Raw genomic sequence first — 18432 nt, forward strand, 5'->3', positions numbered from 1 at the left:
TGAGATTTAATCTCATACCCAACCTGTACAATACCATATGGAATTTGGATAGCCCTATGAGGAGGAGGTGCCAGGAAAGTCTCTGGGGTCTTTACTGTGCTGACAAGTGGTGATACAGAGCTAATATTAACATTTTATTTATTCTTTTCTGAGGTAGGGCAGGACAAAGTTGACAAAATCAACCTAAAACCAACCAGGTGCAGTGGCTCATGCCTGTAATTCTAGCATTCTGGAAGGCCACGGCGGGAGGACTGCTTGAGCTCAGGAGTTGCAGACCAGTGTGAGCAAGAGCCCAGACCCTGTCTCTACTAAAAATAGAAAAATTAGCCAGGTATCCTGGCAAGTGCCTGTAGTTGCAGGTATTCAGGAGGCTGAGGCAAGAGGATCACTTGTGCGTAGAGTTTGAGGTGGCTGTGAGCTCTTAGGCAGTGTGACAGAGTGAGACTCTGACTAAAAAAAAAAAAGCTAAAAAACTTCAGTCTTCTTATCAGCATTAATTTTAACTCTCTTGGAGTGCTTTTCTGTCACATCTTCTTCTTTTTCTTCAACTTCTTTCTTCTTGTCACTTCCATTCATCTCTTTATTATCATCTTAGCACTAGAAAAAAATGCAACATAATCATTAGGAGGGAATGAAGGAAAGCAGTTCAAATCCCTTGTTTTCTCAACTTTAAACTGAAGTTGGATTTTTATTACATGATTTAATGGGAGAATAATGCTATTGTGACTAAACACTTTTGTAAAACAAAACAAATAAGTATACAAACGAAAGCAATGCCCACATTGCCAGATTCTGTATCTATCCTTTGCATTTAAGAGTGAACATCTTTGCTGGAGGTCTTTCTTGTTTTCTTCTGTTTAGTTGATCTACAATTTATTTAGTAAATATCACTAAATAAATTGTAGATCAACTAAACAGAAGAAAACAAGATTACTAAGTACATTAGTAACTACTTATGTACTTAGGAACGAATGATGAACTCTTTGTCAAATACCAAAGCTTTTGGCAATTTGAATGTGTAGCAGTTCTTTCCTTGATGCTGTTGTTGTTTTTTTTTTCTATAAGAAAAATATATAAATTCTTATTTTCAAACATCGTAGTAAAATACATTCACTACGAATATCACCTTGCTTTGATTTGTTTTTCCTTTTTAATAATACATTCTTAAAATCCATAGCTGTTTTTTATAAAAGTGGTGAACCTAGGTCTGAAAAAATAACTTAGAAAAAAAAAATGACAAGTGACATGGTTATTTTGACTCCAATACATATCAAACACTTAGCGACCTATAAGACAATGTTTATTTGTTAGTGGTTAATGTGAGAGGGAAAGAAAAGTTTCAGGATGCAGTGATCTGCAACACTGGAATCTCTGTATATTAAAGCTAACAGGAATATTACTAAATGATGTCATTATGTTCATGGAATAAACACTCTGCCCCAATAGGGGTGAATTTTTTGTTCAGGGGTCTATAACAGTCATGTCCCAAACACAGCAGCAGCTAAACTTGATACCTTGTTTTAGCACCACTTTTTTGAAGCAGAAAAGTGCTAAATTTGTGAACATATTGAAATATTTAAATTCACAGTGGGTCTTTTGATTAAGTCAGTTCATCATTTGAAAGCAAAATGTGGCACCTATTTAAGTGAAAGACAGGAAAGGGCTAACAAACTGTGAGAGGGTTCATATCATTGAACAAAATTTTGTTCATTGTTTTATTTCTTTTTTATTTTTATTGATTCAGATTGAGGGTACAAAGACTTAGGTTACAGTGTTTACATTTGTTAGCTAAAGTCCCTATTATAATTGTGTCCCACCCTCAAGTGGTGTGCCATACATGATAACATTGTGCCCATTAAGCGGCAGCATCCCCATCTCTCTCCTCCTTCCCTCTTTCCGCTCCCTTCCTCCCATGCCCCCCACCTTGAATTCATTTGAATTTTTCTCTTAAGTGGGTACGTATTAGGTCATCTATTGCTTCATATTAGAATAGAGTACATTGGATTCTTGCTTCTCCATTCTTGTGATGATTTACTAAGAAGAACATATTCTATCCCAATCCAGGTTAATACAAAAGACATAAAGTCTCCATCTTTTTAATGGCTGAATAGTATTCCATGGTATACATATACCATAGCTTGTTAATCCATTCCTGGTCTGGTGGGCATTTTGGTTGCTTCAACAATTTGGCTATTGTTAAGCTTTCTTAAGATTGTGGTAATAAATAAATTGTTATTTGAGTAGTAGACTAAAGTAACCAACCAACTGTGGTAACCAACCACAATCAGCCTAAAACTTTAGTTTACTTAAAAACGGAGAGATATTTGGGGCAGCACCTGTGGCTCAACGGAGTAGGGCACTGGCCCCATATGCTGGTGGTGGTGGGTTCAAACCCAGCCCCAGCCAAAAACTGAAAAAAAAAAAAAAAAAAAAAAAAAAAACGGAGAGATATTTTAAAACCAGGGCAAAAGGAAGGGGTTATTCTGTTTTTACATACTCTGATGGGTTCCTCTGACACATGGTGGGCTATTTCCCTGGGCCAGCTTCAATTCAAATCTTTGGATAAACTTCTCCACCACTTGGAAGATTAGTCTTTACCTTCCAGCTGGCTTACTTGCCACAGCAGTCTGAGTGATCTTGGATATCCCCACTCTTTCCAAAAAGGTTCAAATGCCAGCTTCTGAATCTGTCCCTTTCTATAAGTTCATAAATTCCTTATTTACTTTTCCTTAGCCTTAGAGGTATGATAGGATCTACTTATTTGCTACTTCTGCATCCATGAAATCTTCTTTATCCCATTCACTAATTGTTCACATTCTACTAATTAATAATCCTTGCTATTTAATTTTCCCTGTTCAAGTTATTAGGATAGTTTCTATCTCCTGACTTGACCCTGTCTAATGCATTCACACTTCTCATTGTGCTTCTATTCTCTCTTGGCCTTTCCCTCCACTTCTTTCAATGTCTAGTATCCTGCTACTTAAGATTAAATTTTAAAACTTGTAAAATAATGGTGCTTATTAAATTGCATTTTTTAATTTTTAACATAGGAGAAATTAAAGAATTTTTTATTTCTTTAAAGAAAAATAACATATTTTTAAAATTCTACCTATACTTAGTAATATTTCCTTGTGCTTAGCAAGCCTTTGGCTCTAAAATTCTGGAGATAGTATCCAATCCAGGTTCAAAGTATTATGCTAATTCATCAAGTAGAAGGGATATTTTTTTATATCTAGATACTATTTCCCCAATTCCAGATAAGTTTTTATCTAATATCTTCTATACATATAATACTACATACAGGCATATGAGTGGGCATTAGGGCATGAAATCATTAATTTATGTCCTTTTAGAAGACAAAATTGATCCTAGTGTGAGAAATTACTGATGGGTAAACTGAGACAGAAGAGATATTAAACTCTATATATAATTTAGGATAGGAGGTAAAGGGGGAAGACATTACCTGCTCATGTGGGTCTTATGATTGCATTCATGTTCAGCTCATAAAAGACATCCAAATAGCAGTCTTAACTTTTGAATATAGTTAGAAGCTAAAGCTGGAAAGACAAATTGTCAGTGGGTAATAATTAGCTCTTTGTTATTTATTGCTTGCATATATTTTTTATTTTGGTTCATATTTCTTTTTATTTATTAGCACAATCAGTCTAAAATTGTAGTTTACTTAAAAACAGGAATTTCATAATGGAATGATCAAAACAGGAAAATGTTATATTATACAAAAGACCTTTCTTAAATATCTGAAAGGAAATTTTATTTTCATTTTCGTACTTTCATTAAAAAGGCAAGATAGTCAAATGAAAAATTATGCTACTAATAAGATAAAAGGGATATTACTAATATTGACCCCAACCAGTGAGGTTGGTTTAGGTCTGTAATGACAGTCAGGCTCTAGATTATTGTGAAGTAAGTAGGGAGCAGTTTTTTAGCTTAATTCGTTTAATAACAGGCCTTTATTAATATTTTAATCACAAGCATGTGAAATACTTCTTTCCCTTCATCAAACCAATTCATTTTTGTATTACTAATTTAGATCAAGAGAAAGGTATTTTACCTCCTTTAGATGCAACCAGATAAAGACCTGTGTAACAGATGGAGGGCACAACCTGGGAGGGAGCCTTGTAGAGACGGATCTGTCATCAAATCTCTGCAAATCACATTTTACCACTTCATGTGGTGCACACCTGTGACTATTTGATAATGTGCTTTTCTGTCACGCAAGAGACTCTGCAGGTCTGTAATTTCCAATTTTGTTATATTTAAGATGTGCCTTAAAACAATAACAAAATTAAGGGTCTGGAGTATCTTAGGGAGATAACGTCCCCTGGAGGTGCACAGGTGGTTTAAAAGGAACCCTTCCTGCCAAAATTCCTGTTTTACCCTGAGTTCATCAGGGGTGAAATGGGAGTTTACCATTAAAGATTGATTTTCTCAGTTTCTTATGTTTATAAACACACTGGTTCTAAATAATTGCGATCATAGACAGAAGGAATTCTGTGCTAAATAATTCTTCTTATGTGCTTTGTATTTTGCCTAGATTAGGAGTTGGTCATTTGATAACTGATTCTCAAAACAGCAAGTTTTCAGGGCTGGAATTTGTAATATTCGATAAACATAGAGTCTCAGTCTGTGTATTTTATAATTAAATCTTTGACAGATCTTACCCGAAGTCTTAGCCATCGCAATCAGGTAAGAAAAGGCAATCAAGAGTATCCACATAGGGTCAGAGGAGATCAAACTTTCACTCTTCGCAGATGATATGATTGTATGTCTGGAAAACCCAGGGATTCAACTACAAAACTCTTAGAAGTGATCAAGGAATACAGCAGCATCTTGGGTTACAAAATCAATACTTACAAATCTCTAGCCTTTATATATATAAATAATAGTCAATCTGAAAAAACAGTCAAAGACTCTTTTGCTTTTACAGTAGTGCCAAAGAAGATGAAATATTAGGGAATTTACCTAACAGAGGATGTGAAATATCTCTATAAAGAGAACTATAAAACTCTAAGAAAAGAAATAGCTGAAGATGTTAATAAATGGAAAAACATATCATGCTCATGGCTGGGAAGAATCAACATTGTTCAAATTTCCATACTACCCAAAGCAATATAAATTTTAATGCAATCCCTATTAAAGCACCACTGTCATACTTTAAAGACCTCAAAAAAATAATATTTTATTTTATATATAATCATTAAAAAACCTTAATAGCCAAGACATTACTCAGAAATAAAAACAAATCAGGAGGAATCATGCTACCAGACCTCAGACAATCTATAAATCAATAGTGATAAAAACAGCATGGTACTGGCAGAAAAACAGAGAGGCAGATGTATGGAACAGAATAGAGAACCAAGAGATGAACACAGCTACTTACCATCATTTGATGTTCGATAAGCCATTTAAAAACATTCAGTGGGGAAAAGACTCCCTATTTAATAAATGGTGCTGGGTGAACTGGCTGGCAACCTGTAGAAGACTGAAACTGGACCCACACATTTCACCATTAATTAAGATAGACTCTCACTGGATTAAAGATTTAAACTTAAGACATGAAACTATAAAAATACTAGAAGAGAGTGCAGGGAAAACCCTTGAAGAAATTGATCTGGGAGAATATTTTATGAGGAAGAACCTCCAGGCAATTGAAGCAACACCAAAAATACATTACTGGAATCTGATCAAACTAAAAAGCTTCTGCAGAGTCAAGAACACAGTAAATAAAGCAAGCAGACAGCCCTCAGAAGATATTTGCAGGTTATGTCTCTGACAAAGGTTTAATAACCAGAATCCACAGAGAACTCAAACATATTAGCAAGAAAGGAACAAGTGATCCCATGTCAGTGTGGGCAAAGGACTTGAAGAGAAACTTCGAAGAAGACAGGCACACAGGCTACAGACAAATGAAAAAATGCTTATCATCCTTAATCATCAGAGAAATGCAAATCAAAACCACTAACTCCGGTAATATTAGCCCATATCACAAAATCCCAAGACCAGAGATGTGGATGAAATGGAAACACATTTCATGTGTTCTCCAGATGGATGTGGAGAAAGGGAAACACTTCTATACTGCTGGTGGGAATGCAAACTAATACATTCCTTTTGGAAAGATGTTTGGAGATGACTTAGGGATCTAAAAATAAACCTGCCATTTGATCCTGCAGTTCCTCTACTAGGTATATATCCAGAAGGCCAAAAATCACTTTATAACAAAGATATTTGAACCAGAATGTTTATTGCTGCCCAATTCATAATTGCTAAGTCATGGAAGAAGCCCGAGTGCCCATAGACCCATGAATGGATTAATAAATTGTGGTATATGTACACCATGGAATGTTATGTAGCCTTAAAAAATATGGAGACTTTACCTCTTTTATGTTTACATGGATGGAGCTGGAACATATTCTTCTTAGCAAAGTATCTCAAGAATGGAAGAAAAAGTATCCAATGTACTCAGCCCTACTATGAAACCAATTTATAAGCACTCACACTTCCATATGAATGCTATAACCCAACTACAGCACAAGATGAAGGGTAAAGAGGAGGGGAAGGGGAGGGGAGGGGGGAGGATTGGTAGAGAGAGGGTAATTGGTGGAACCACACCTATGGTGTATTTTATAAGGGTACATGTTAAATCTACTAAGTGTAGAATATAAATGTCTTAACACATTAATTAAGAAAATGGGTGAAGGCTATGTTAACCAGTTTCATGAAAGTATTTCAAATTGTATATAAAACCAGTACATTGTACTCCAAAATTGCATTAATGTACGCAGCTATCATTTAATAAAAAAATAAAAATAAAGAAGAAGAAAGATCTTACCCATGCCTAGATGCTTTTATGCCTCAAAGACATACTCTGAATATTAACTATTATAAAATATTTATGAATACCTTTATACTGTTCATTGCACCTCTTATCTTGCAAATTTAAATAATTTAATATGCCCTTCAATCCCCAACTGTGTCACATATTTATTATTTACTATATATTAATATGTCACACCTACTCAATTGAAGAATTCATGAAATTATACTGTTTCTTGTACTTATTCCTGATGATCACTTCCACATTACCTACTGTGAAATTGTACCATGGAGCCTGACACTAGTCTCTTACGGCCAAGCATTACTCCTTTTTGAAACCCCAGAGGAAGTTTAGGGCTAGAACTATAGTTGAAGTTAAAAATACTGTGTGGTCAAATTACATGAAATTATGACATAAGCTTATCCTATAGTAGTTTGAGAATATTTCTTCATTTTTTTACCTTTGTAGATAAAATATGTGAAATATTTTCCATATTATACAAATATCAAAAATGTAGAAAATGATCAGAGAGGATAGAAAAGAATAGTAAGTGAATAGACCTTTAGAATAAAATGAAATAAGAATACTATAGAATAAAAATTGAACTAAGCAACATTTAATTATTATCTTGTGATAAAATTCAGAAATTAATATAATAACAATTTGAAGAGTTCTGAAGTAGAACTCACATTTGATTCACTTCATTAGATTATAATTATTATATTACATTTTCATTCTGCTTTTACAAGAAATGTTAACATTTATTAGAATGCAGCATTTATTTCATAAATAGAATTGTATGCAATGCTACCGAGATATGCAATGTAGAGTCAACAGACTAACTGCCAGAACACAGACCATTTGTCATTACATTAGGATTGAAAAAAAAAAAATCACTGCTCTATCATTGAGAAAGTTTTGCTACTGACTAAAGAATATCATTCTGTGAGCTTAAGGATGTAGATGATTATTTACTTTTTGGCAAACACTCCTTATTAAGCTGTAGATTAGCACATTGTACTTATTAATTCTGTTGATGATGGATGATAATTATACACAAATGAACAACTAAGCTATACATGTTTTTGTTTTGCTGCAGGTAGGTATAAAAAGAAACAAAATTTTGCTTGTATTTATAAAATTTCTTTTTATAGTTTTGTCTTATGCATCAAAAGTGGTAACAATTAATGTTCTCCACTTGTTTTTTTCTTGGTGAGTATATATTGCCTTCATTTTGAAGGATAATTTACTAGAAAGAGAATTCCTGGTTGACTTATCTTTTCAGCATTTTGTCTTTCCACTGCAACCTGTTCTTCACTGCTTCTGATGAGAACTCAGTGAAAATTTATAATGTTTTCACATCATAAGTAATGTTATCTTTGTCTTAATACTTCAAAAGTTTCTTCTTTGTCTTTCAGCAGTGTGCCATTATGGTCAGGATATGGATCTCTTTTTGTTTGCCCTACCTGAGGTTAAATGGAATAAAATTTGGAAAACTTTTAGCCATTAGTTCTTTAATATTTTTTCATTTCTTTCTTTCTCTCCTCTATCCCTGAGAATTCCCTTGCACATTTGTTAATATGCTTAATGTTTTCCCATGTCTTTGAGACCTTTTCAATTTTTTTTTTTTTTTGGTAGAGACAGAGATTCACTTTATTGCCCTCGGTACAGCAACCTCCAACTCCTGGGCTTAGGTGATTCTCCTGCCTCAGCCTCCCGAGTAGCTGGGACCACAGGCGCCGGCCACAGTGCCCGGCTATTTTTTTGTTGCAGTTTGGCCGGGGCTGGGCTTGAACCCGCCACCCTCGGTATATGGGGCCGGTGCCCTGCTCACTGAGCCACAGGCGCCACCCACCTTTTTCATTTTTATTTTATCTTTTGTTTTTTTTTTTTTTTTTTTAGAGCTCTGTTCTTTATACTGGGTAATTTCTAATCATCTTTTTGTCAAATTAACTGACTCCTTTATCCATTTTTAGACCCACTGTTGAACCTATTTGGGAATTTTTTATTTTGTTTGTTGCATAATTAAATTCTAGAATTGTTCTTTGTAAATATAACTTATGTTTCTCTGTTACCTACTGTCATGAGAGAGGGACCTTTCATGACCCAGAGGGAGGAGGGAGAGTTGAACTGACTGGAAAGGTGGGAAATGAAGAAATACAAAGCCATGAAAGACAGGGAGAGGTGAAGGAAAAGACAGGAGACCCGGGATAGCGTGGTGTTGGGAGAGCTGACGCAGCTGATGACTGCAGCCAGCCCCTGAACCGTGGAAACGACTTTATTTATACAGTGTCTTAACCAGATTGTGTAAATCTTAACACATGGGGTAGAGATCAACCTTAAAGAGGAAAAACTGTGTGCTGGCCAATAAGGAGGAAAGTATGCATGGGCTACGTAACTTTTGAAGGTGAAGACAATGTTGTTAAGGGAGGAGAAGTGGTTGAGGGTTGCTTCCTAAGCATTTCCCAGGATTTGGGGGCCCTGCTGCCCACAACCCGCTCCCCACATTTCTCTATTTAAAGTCAAATTTGTTGACCGGGTGTGGTGGCTCACATTTGTAATCCTAGCACATGGGAGGCTGAGGCAGGTGGATTGCCTGAGCTCACAGGTTTGAATCTACCCTGATCCAGAGACCATCTCGTCTCTAAAAATAGCCAGGCACTGTGGTGGGCACCTGTACTCCCAGTTACTTGGGAGGCTGAGGCAAGAGAATCACTTAAGTCCAAGAGTTTGAGGTTGCTGTGAGCTATGATGTCATAGCACTCTACCAAGGACAACAAAGTGAGACTCTGTCTTATAAATAAATAAATAAATAGAAATAAAATCACATTTTGTCAATTCCTTGTAAACATATTTTCCTTTAACTCTTTAAACATTGACCTCTTTGATTATTTTAATATAAATTCACTTGCTACATAACAATGTTTTATTTTTTTTATTTTTTTTTATTTTTTTATTAAATCATAACTGTATACAATGATATGATCATGGGGCATCATACACTCACTTCATAAACCATTTGACACATTTTTATCACAGTGGTTAACATAGCCTTTCCTGTGTTATTTCAGTTACTGTGCCAAAACATTTACATTCCACATTTACCAAGTTTCGCAAATACCCCTGTAAGATGCACCACAGGTGTGATCCCACCGATTCCCCTCCCCCTACCCACCCCCCCCTTTCCCACTTCCCCCTATTGTTAAGTTGTAGCTGGGTTATAGCTTTCATGTGAGAGTCCCAAATTAGTTTCATAGTAGGGCTGTGTACATTGGGTATTTTTTCTTCCATTCTTGGGATACTTTACTAAGAAGAATATGTTCCAGCTCCATCCATGTAAACATGAAAGAGGTAAAGTCTCCATCTTTCTTTAAGGCTGCATAGTATTCCATGGTATACATATACCACAATTTATTAATCCATTCGTGGATCGATGGGCACTTGGGCTTTTTCCATGACTTAGCTATTATGAATTGGGCTGCAATAAACATTCTGGTACAAATATCTTTGTTATGTTGTGATTTTTGGTCTTCTGGGTATATGCCCAGCAGAGGAATTACAGGATTGAATGGCAGATCTATTTTTAGATCTCTGAGTGTTTTCCATATATCTTTCCAAAAGGAATGTATTAATTTGCATTCCCACCAGCAGTGCAGAAGTGTTCCCTTTTCTCCGCATCCACGCCAACATCTCTGGTCTTGAGATTTTGTGATATAGGCTAGTCTCATTGGAGTTAGATGATATCTCAAAGTAGTTTTGATTTGCATTTCTCTGATGATTAAAGATGATGAGCATTTTTTCATATGTCTGAAGGCTGTGCGCCTGTCTTCTTCAGAGAAGTTTCTCTTCAAATCCCTTGCCCAGCCTGCGATGGGATCCCTTGTTTTTTTCTTGCTGATGCGTTTGAGTTCTCTGTGGATTCTGGTTATTAAACCTTTGTCAGAGTTATACCCTGCAAATATCTTCTCCCATTCTGAGGGCTGTCTGCTTGCTCTGCTTACTGTGTTCTTAGCTGTGCAGAAGCTTTTTAGTTTGATCAAGTCCCAGTAGTGTATTTTTGAAGCTGCTTCAATTGCCCGGGGGGTTCTCCTCATGAAATACTCACCCAGACCAATTGCTTCAAGGGTTTTCCCTGCATTCTCCTCTAGTATTTTTATAGTTTCATGTCTTAAGTTTAAATCTTTAATCCAATGAGAGTCTATCTTAGTTAATGGTGAAAGGTGTGGGTCCAATTTCAGTCTTCTGCAGGTTGCCAGCCAGTTCACCCAGCACCATTTGTTAAATAGGGAATCTTTTCCCCACTGAATGTTTTTAATTGGCTTGTCAAAAATCAAATAGCGGTAAGTAGCTGGATTCATCTCTTGGTTCTCTATTCTATTCCAGATATCTACTTCTCTGTTTTTGTGCCAATACTATGCTGTTTTGATCACTATCGATTTGTAGTAAAGTCTGAGGTCTGGTAGTGTGATTCCTCCTGTTTTGTTTTTATTTCTGAGTAATGTCTTGGCTATTCGAGGTTTTTTCTGATTCCGTATAAAACGAAGTAATGTTTTTTCAAGATCTTTAAAATATGACAGTGGAGCTTTAATAGGGAGTGCGTTGAAATTATATATTGCTTTGGGTAGTATGGACATTTTGATAATGTTGATTCTTCCTAGCCATGAGCATGGTATGTTTTTCCATTTGTTAACATTTTCAGCTATTTCTTTTCTTAGAGTTTCATAGTTCTCTTTATAGAGATCTTTCACGTCTTTTGTTAGGTAAATTCCCAAATATTTCATCTTCTTTGGCACTACTGTGAATGGGATAGAGTCCTTAACTGCTTTTTCAATTTGACTGTTGTTGGTGTATATAAAGGCTACCGATTTATGAATGTTGATTTTGTAACCTGAGACGCTGCTGTATTCCTTGATCACTTCTAGGAGTTTTGTAGTAGAGTCCCTAGTGTTTTCCAGATACACAATCATATCATCTGCGAAGAGCGAGAGTTTGATCTCTTCTGACCCTATACGGATACCCTTGATCGCCTTTTCTTCCCTAATTGCGGTGGCTAAAACTTCCATTACAATGTTGAAAAGCAATGGAGACAATGGGCAGCCTTGTCTGGTTCCTGATCTGAGTGGAAATGATTCCAATTTAACTCCATTCAATATGATATTGGCTGTGGGTTTGCTGTAGATAGCCTCTATCAGTTTAAGAAAAGTCCCTTCTAGACCAATTTTCTTGAGTGTTCTGATCATGAAGGGATGCTGGATATTATCAAAAGCTTTTTCTGCATCAATTGAGAGAATCGTATGGTCTTTGTTTTTTAATTTGTTTATGTGCTGAATTACATTTATAGATTTACATATATTGAACCAGCCTTGAGACCCTGGGATAAAACCAACTTGGTCATGATGTATAATTTGTTTGATGTGTTGCTGGATTCTGTTTGTTAGGATCTTGTTGAATATTTTTGCATCTATATTCATTAGTGATATTGGTCTATAATTTTCTTTTCTTGTTGGGTCTTTTTCTGGTTTGGGGATCAGGGTGATGTTTGCTTCATAGAACGTGTTGGGTAGTCTTCCTTCTTTTTCTACATTTTGGAACAGGTTGAGTAATATAGGTACTAATTCCTCTTTAAAGGTTTGGTAGAATTCTGACGTGAAACCATCTGGTCCCGGGCTTTTCTTTTTAGGGAGGTTTTGTATAGTTGATGCTATTTCTGAACTTGATATGGGTCTGTTCAACATTTCCACTTGATTCTGGTTAAGTCTTGGAAGGTGGCGTGCTTCCAAGTATCGGTCTATTTCCTTCAGATTTTCATATTTCTGAGAATAAAGTTTCTTGTAATATTCATTAAGGATTTTTTGGATTTCTGATGAGTCTGTGGTTATTTTGTCTTTGTTGTTTCTGATTGATGATATTAGAGATTTTACTCTTTTTTTCCTGATTAGGTTGGCCAGAGGTTTATCTGTTTTATTGACCTTTTCAAAAAACCAGCTTTTTGATTTATTGATCTGTTGTATTATTCTTTTGTTTTCAATTTCATTTAATTCTGCTCTAATTTTGGTTATTTCTTTTCTTCTCCTGGGTTTGGGGTTGGAATGTTCTTCCTTTTCCAGTTGCGTGAGATGTCCCATTAAGTTGTTAACTTCCTCTCTTTCCGTTCTCTTGAGGAAGGCTTGCAGTGCTATAAATTTCCCTCTTAGAACTGCCTTTGCAGTGTCCCAGAGGTTCTGATAGCTTGTGTCTTCATTGTCATTTTGTTCCAAAAAATTGGTGATTTCTTTCTTAATCTCATCTCTGACCCAGCTATCATTCAGCATAAGGTTATTTAACTTCCATGTTTTTGTATGGGTGTGCAGATTCCTGTTGTTACTCAATTCAAGTTTTATTCCATGATGGTCCGAGAAGATGCATGGAATAATTTCTATTCCTTTAAATTTACTGAGGTTAGACTTGTGATCTAAAATGTGGCCAATTTTGGAGTAAGTTCCATGGGCTGATGAGAAGTATGTGTATTCAGTTTTGTTGGGATGAAATGTTCTGTAGATGTCTGCTAAATCTAAATATTGGATGGTTAGGTTTAAATCTAAGATTTCTTTGCTCAGCTTCTTTCTAGAGGATCGATCCAACACTGCCAAGGGAGTGTTGAAATCTCCAACGATTATGGAGCTGGAGGAAATCAAGTTACTCATGTCTGTTAGAGTTTCTCTTATAAATTGAGGTGCATTCTGGTTGGGTGCATAGATATTAATAATTGAGATCTCGTCATATTGAGTATTACCCTTAACAAATATGAAGTGACCATTCTTGTCTTTCCTTACTTTTGATGGTTTAAAGCCTACTGTATCTGCAAATAAAATTGCAACACCTGCTTTTTTCTGATTACCATTTGCCTGAAATATGGATGACCATCCTTTCACCCTGAGTCTGTATTTGTCTTTTAAGTTGAGATGTGACTCTTGTATGCAACAAATATCTGGCTTGAGTTTTTGTATCCAGTCAGCTAACCTATGCCTCTTTAGAGGACAGTTTAAGCCATTCACATTGATGGAGAGTATTGATAAGTCTGGTGGAATTTTGGGTATCGAGTTTTTCAAAGGTCCAGTGGACATTTTTAATCCTTTCGCCAGTGTGGAAGTTGGAGTTTGATCCGAAGTTTCTGATTGAGTTTACTTTTGTGGTATAGGATTGGTTTGGTCATTGTGGAGGATAGGTCTGAGAACATCCTGAAGAGCTGGTTTACTTATGGCAAATTTTTTCAACATATGAATGTCATTGAAGTATTTAATTTCTCCATCATAGATGAAACTCAGTTTAGCTGGATACAAGATCCTGGGTTGAAAGTTTTTTTGCTTTAGGAGATTAAAAGTTGATGACCAGCCTCTTCTTGCTTGAAAAGTTTCAGCAGAGAGATCTGCAGTTATTCTAATAACGTAACCTTTGTACGTTATAGTTTTCTTTCGCCGGGCTGCTTTGAGAATCTTCTCTTTCATGTTAACTTTAGTGAAGTTAATTATGATATGTCTGGGAGATGGCTTATTGGGGTTGAATCGTGCTGGGGTTCTGAAGCTGTCTGCTATCTGAATTTCAGATTCTCTAGGCATGTCTGGAAAATTTTCTTTCATAATTTCATGTAGAAGGGCCTCTGTGTCCTTGGCAGCTACTTCATCATTCTCCGAAATTCCTATAACCCTTATGTTGTTTTTTTTCGAATTATCTGAGAGCTCTCTGAGTGAGTGATCCGTTTTTGCTCTCCATTTCTCTTCCTCTTTGAGAGATTGGGAGCGTTCGAAGACTTTATCTTCAATGTCAGAAATCCTTTCTTCTGCTTGCTCCATTCTGTTACTGAGGGATTCTACTGTATTTTTCATATCTTTGAGGGCTGTAAGTTCTTGTTTCAATGTGTCTAAGTCTTTGGTGGTTTTGTCTTTAAATTCGTTAAATTCTTGAGACAGTTTTTGAATTTCTCCTCGAATTCCTAATTCCATTTTATTGATCTTGTCTGCAAACCAAATTCTGAATTCGACTTCTGACATCTCAGCCAGTTGTTTATGAATGGGATCTTCAATCACATCTGCCGTATCTTTTCTTTGCGGGGGTTGATCTATTCTGGTTATTCATGTTACCAGAATTTTTCCGCTGATTCCGCCCCATGGTTTACTCCCTTTGGTTTTTCCCCTGGGGTTTTATCGAGGGCCCGTACAGTGTTATGGCCTGAGAAACTGGGGCCCTGTCTGGTGTGGTGGAGCAAAGTGGTTCTGTCTTGTTTTCAGCTGGTTTCTGTTCGATCCTATTGCAACTTCTACTCTGGCTTGAAGTCTCAGCTGTGTGGAAAAATCAGCAATTAAGTCACCCCGCCTGCCCACCTCTGGCCCCAGTTGGAAAAGGAGAATCAAACCTTCCTACAATCGCACACCCAGGGCACCGACTGAAGAGTCCTCAGTCTATTAGCCCAGTTCAAAAGGTCCGAATCAACTGTCTCAATCGGCACTTGTCTCGGGTGGAAGGGTTCAAGAGGTCTCTGGGAACTGGATCACAGGGGCCTGGTGACTCCTCTGACACAGCTCACCCCAGTGCAGCGTGGAGTCAGGAGGAGCCACCCAGCAAACAGAGCAGTCTGGGAAGGTTGACGTCTCCTTCCCCACTTTGCCCCTCCGTCGGACCCAGTCACTGGTATCTCTGCAGATGGCTAAGCCAGTTGCCTGCAGTGAACAGACACTCCAGGGGTTTGCACCTGCCTGAATCGCAAGGAAGTCTGCCAGGCCCCCGCAGACTGCCGCTATCTAGCAGGAGGAGATGGGGCCTGACGTCTTTGAGTGTTTCATGCAGGTGATGGGAAGGAGGTGTTCACTCAGGCTTAGCCCCGTCCCTGATGCATGCTGCTAACAGAACAGAACAGAACAGACAACTTTGTGAGGTTCTGTCTCTGTTCCTGTTGTCGCCTACAGGAGACGGGCTGTTTTGAGTTCAAACGTCTTTGCTGCTGGAGAATTGCGTCTGAACACCTCTCTGGGTCGGCCCCGCCCTGGAGGCTTCCGGGTTTGTGAGCCGTGTCACCGGTGGCCTCCTCTGGTTGCCCAGGGAGACAGGGGGTGTGGCCTCAGAATATCCAGAAGTGAGCGTTCTGCTGTTAAAGAAAAAACGGCTGTTGATCTACCTCCAGGGAACTGCTGCTCTGGTGTGGGCACTCAGGCGACCCTTTTCTCCTCTGTCCCGCGCCCCAGAGTCAGCACTGAGTGGCCGTAGTTTGTGCTGGGTCCACACCCCTCAAGAGATCCCCCAAGAATCAGAACTCTTGGGGGATGGGCCCCCAGACCCCGATTGGGAGTGGGGCGGGGGGAAGCTAGAGTTTCATTCAGTTTCACACAATACTACGGTCCGGGACGGCTCCTGCACTGCGCCATAGGGAAGTGCCGCCAAGGCTTGATTTCCCCTCAGCAGAGTGCCCTCTCCTCCCTCACGTGTCCCAGAGTCAGCGCTGACCTGACGCAGCTCAGGCACTGTGCACTCCCCTCGAGAAATCACCCAAGGAGCCGAACTCCTGGGGCATAGGCCCTCAGACTCCGAGTGAGAGTAGGGGTTCTCAGCTCTCAGCGGGGAGGCCAGAGTCTGATTCAGTCTTGGGCCCCGTATGTCTGGGGAGGGTTGCTGCACTGCACCGCAGGGAAGTGCCGCGAGGCGTGACTCCCCCTCAGCCCGGTGCCCTCTCCTCACTCAGCGCGCCTCAGAGTCAATGCTGACCAGTCGCAACTCGGGGACTGTCCACTCCCCTTGAGAAATCACCCAAGGATCCGAAGTCCTGGGGGACAGGCCTCCAGACCTCAGTGGGCGGGAGGGGAGTGCCGGGGATTCAGGGTTGCCAGCAAAGGATTCCCAAAGTTTTATTCAGCCCTATGTCCAGCAGGAGAACGCCACGGCACCCCAGTAGGGGAGGTAGGTCCAGTTTTTAGAAGGTCTCTCCCGTGGAGTGTAGTGGGAGGGCCTTTAATTTCTGCCCGCTTGTTCAATTGTGGGGCTCTAGAGCCGGTCTCATGGGGGAGGGGGACTCCCGTCCGCTTGGTGGTGGATTTTGTACCTTTTGTTTGCGTCCTTGTGATCACAACTTGCCTCAGCGGTGTTGATATGCGTTCTTCAGCCTTCTCTCTTGGTGAGGCTCAAGTCCACCAGGATACTTACTAAATTCCTGTCCCTTAACTCTCCTTCTGGATGGGAGCCTTTGTTGAAAGCTGGCTTCAGTCCGCCATCTTGTCTCCCACCATAACAATGTTTTAGTCAATGACAAACTGCATATATGACAGTGGTTCAACAGGATTATAATGCATGTGAAAAATTCCTAGTGGTTTCATAGTCCTCACAATGTTATATTACATAACTTTATTCGTATGTATATGGTGCTGCTGTATTGCAAACCTCCTATGTTACTAGTTACATAAGTATAGCACATACAGTTAAGTACAATACATACTGACAATGGTAATTCACCACTGTGTTACTGGTTTATGTATTTACTCTGCTATACTTTTCATTGTTATTTTTGGGTGTACTTCTTCTACTTATATATATTTTTAAAAAGCTTACTGCAAACCAGCCTCAAGCAGATCTTTCATGAGGTATTCCAGTAGAAGGCATTGTTATCACAGGCAGTGACAGCTCTATGAGTGATATTGACCTCAAGCCCTTCTTGAGATAAGATATGGAGGTAGAAGACATTGAGGTTGATAATCTTAACCCTGTGCAGACCTTGGATAATTTTTATGTATTTTTCTTAGTTAAAAATAAAAATTTTTAAATTAAAAAAATTTAATAAAATATTTTTAGAATATGTACAAAGAAAATGTTTTGTATAGCTATAAAATGTGTTTGTGTTTTAAGTATTATTACAAAAGAGATAGAAAAAAATTTTTTAAAAGTTTAGAAAATAAAAACATTGCAGTAACCTAAGGTAAATTTATTACTGAACAAATAAAAAAATTTTAATAAATTTAATGTAGCCTAAGTGTACAATGTTTATAAAATCTATAGTAATGTGTAGTAAGGTCCTAAGCCACTGACCACTCCTCACTCACTGACTCACCCACAATGACTTCCAGTCCCCAATCAAGGGAAGTGCTTTATATAGATATGCTGTATTTTATCTTCTATACTATATTTTTGCTGGACCTTTCCTATGTTTAGTTGTTTTAGATATATAAATAGTTATAATTTTGTTACAACTGCCTACACCACCAGGGGTGTCCAACCTATAGCTTGAGGGCTGAATGTTAATTATTTGAGTATTGTTTTGCTATCTCTGATGCTGGATATTGTGAAAATTATGCATGGACCTTTTTTTTTTTCTCTCATTAGTGTTTGTGTATTTAAAATGTGACCCAAGACAACTCTTCTTTCAACACATAGCAGAGAAGAAAAAAAGGTTGGACATCCATGGTCTCTATAGTATTAAGTAAAGTAACATGATGTACACGTTTGTAGCCTAGGGATGATAGACTTTATCATATAGCCTGGGTGTATAGTATATCATCTAGGTTTGTGTATGTACACTGTATGATGTTCACAAAATGACAAAATTGTCTAAACCCACGTTTCTCAGAGTATACCGCGGCATT

The sequence above is a fragment of the Nycticebus coucang genome, chromosome 16 (genome assembly GCF_027406575.1).
Source record: "Nycticebus coucang isolate mNycCou1 chromosome 16, mNycCou1.pri, whole genome shotgun sequence".
Classification (NCBI taxonomy): domain Eukaryota; kingdom Metazoa; phylum Chordata; class Mammalia; order Primates; family Lorisidae; genus Nycticebus; species Nycticebus coucang.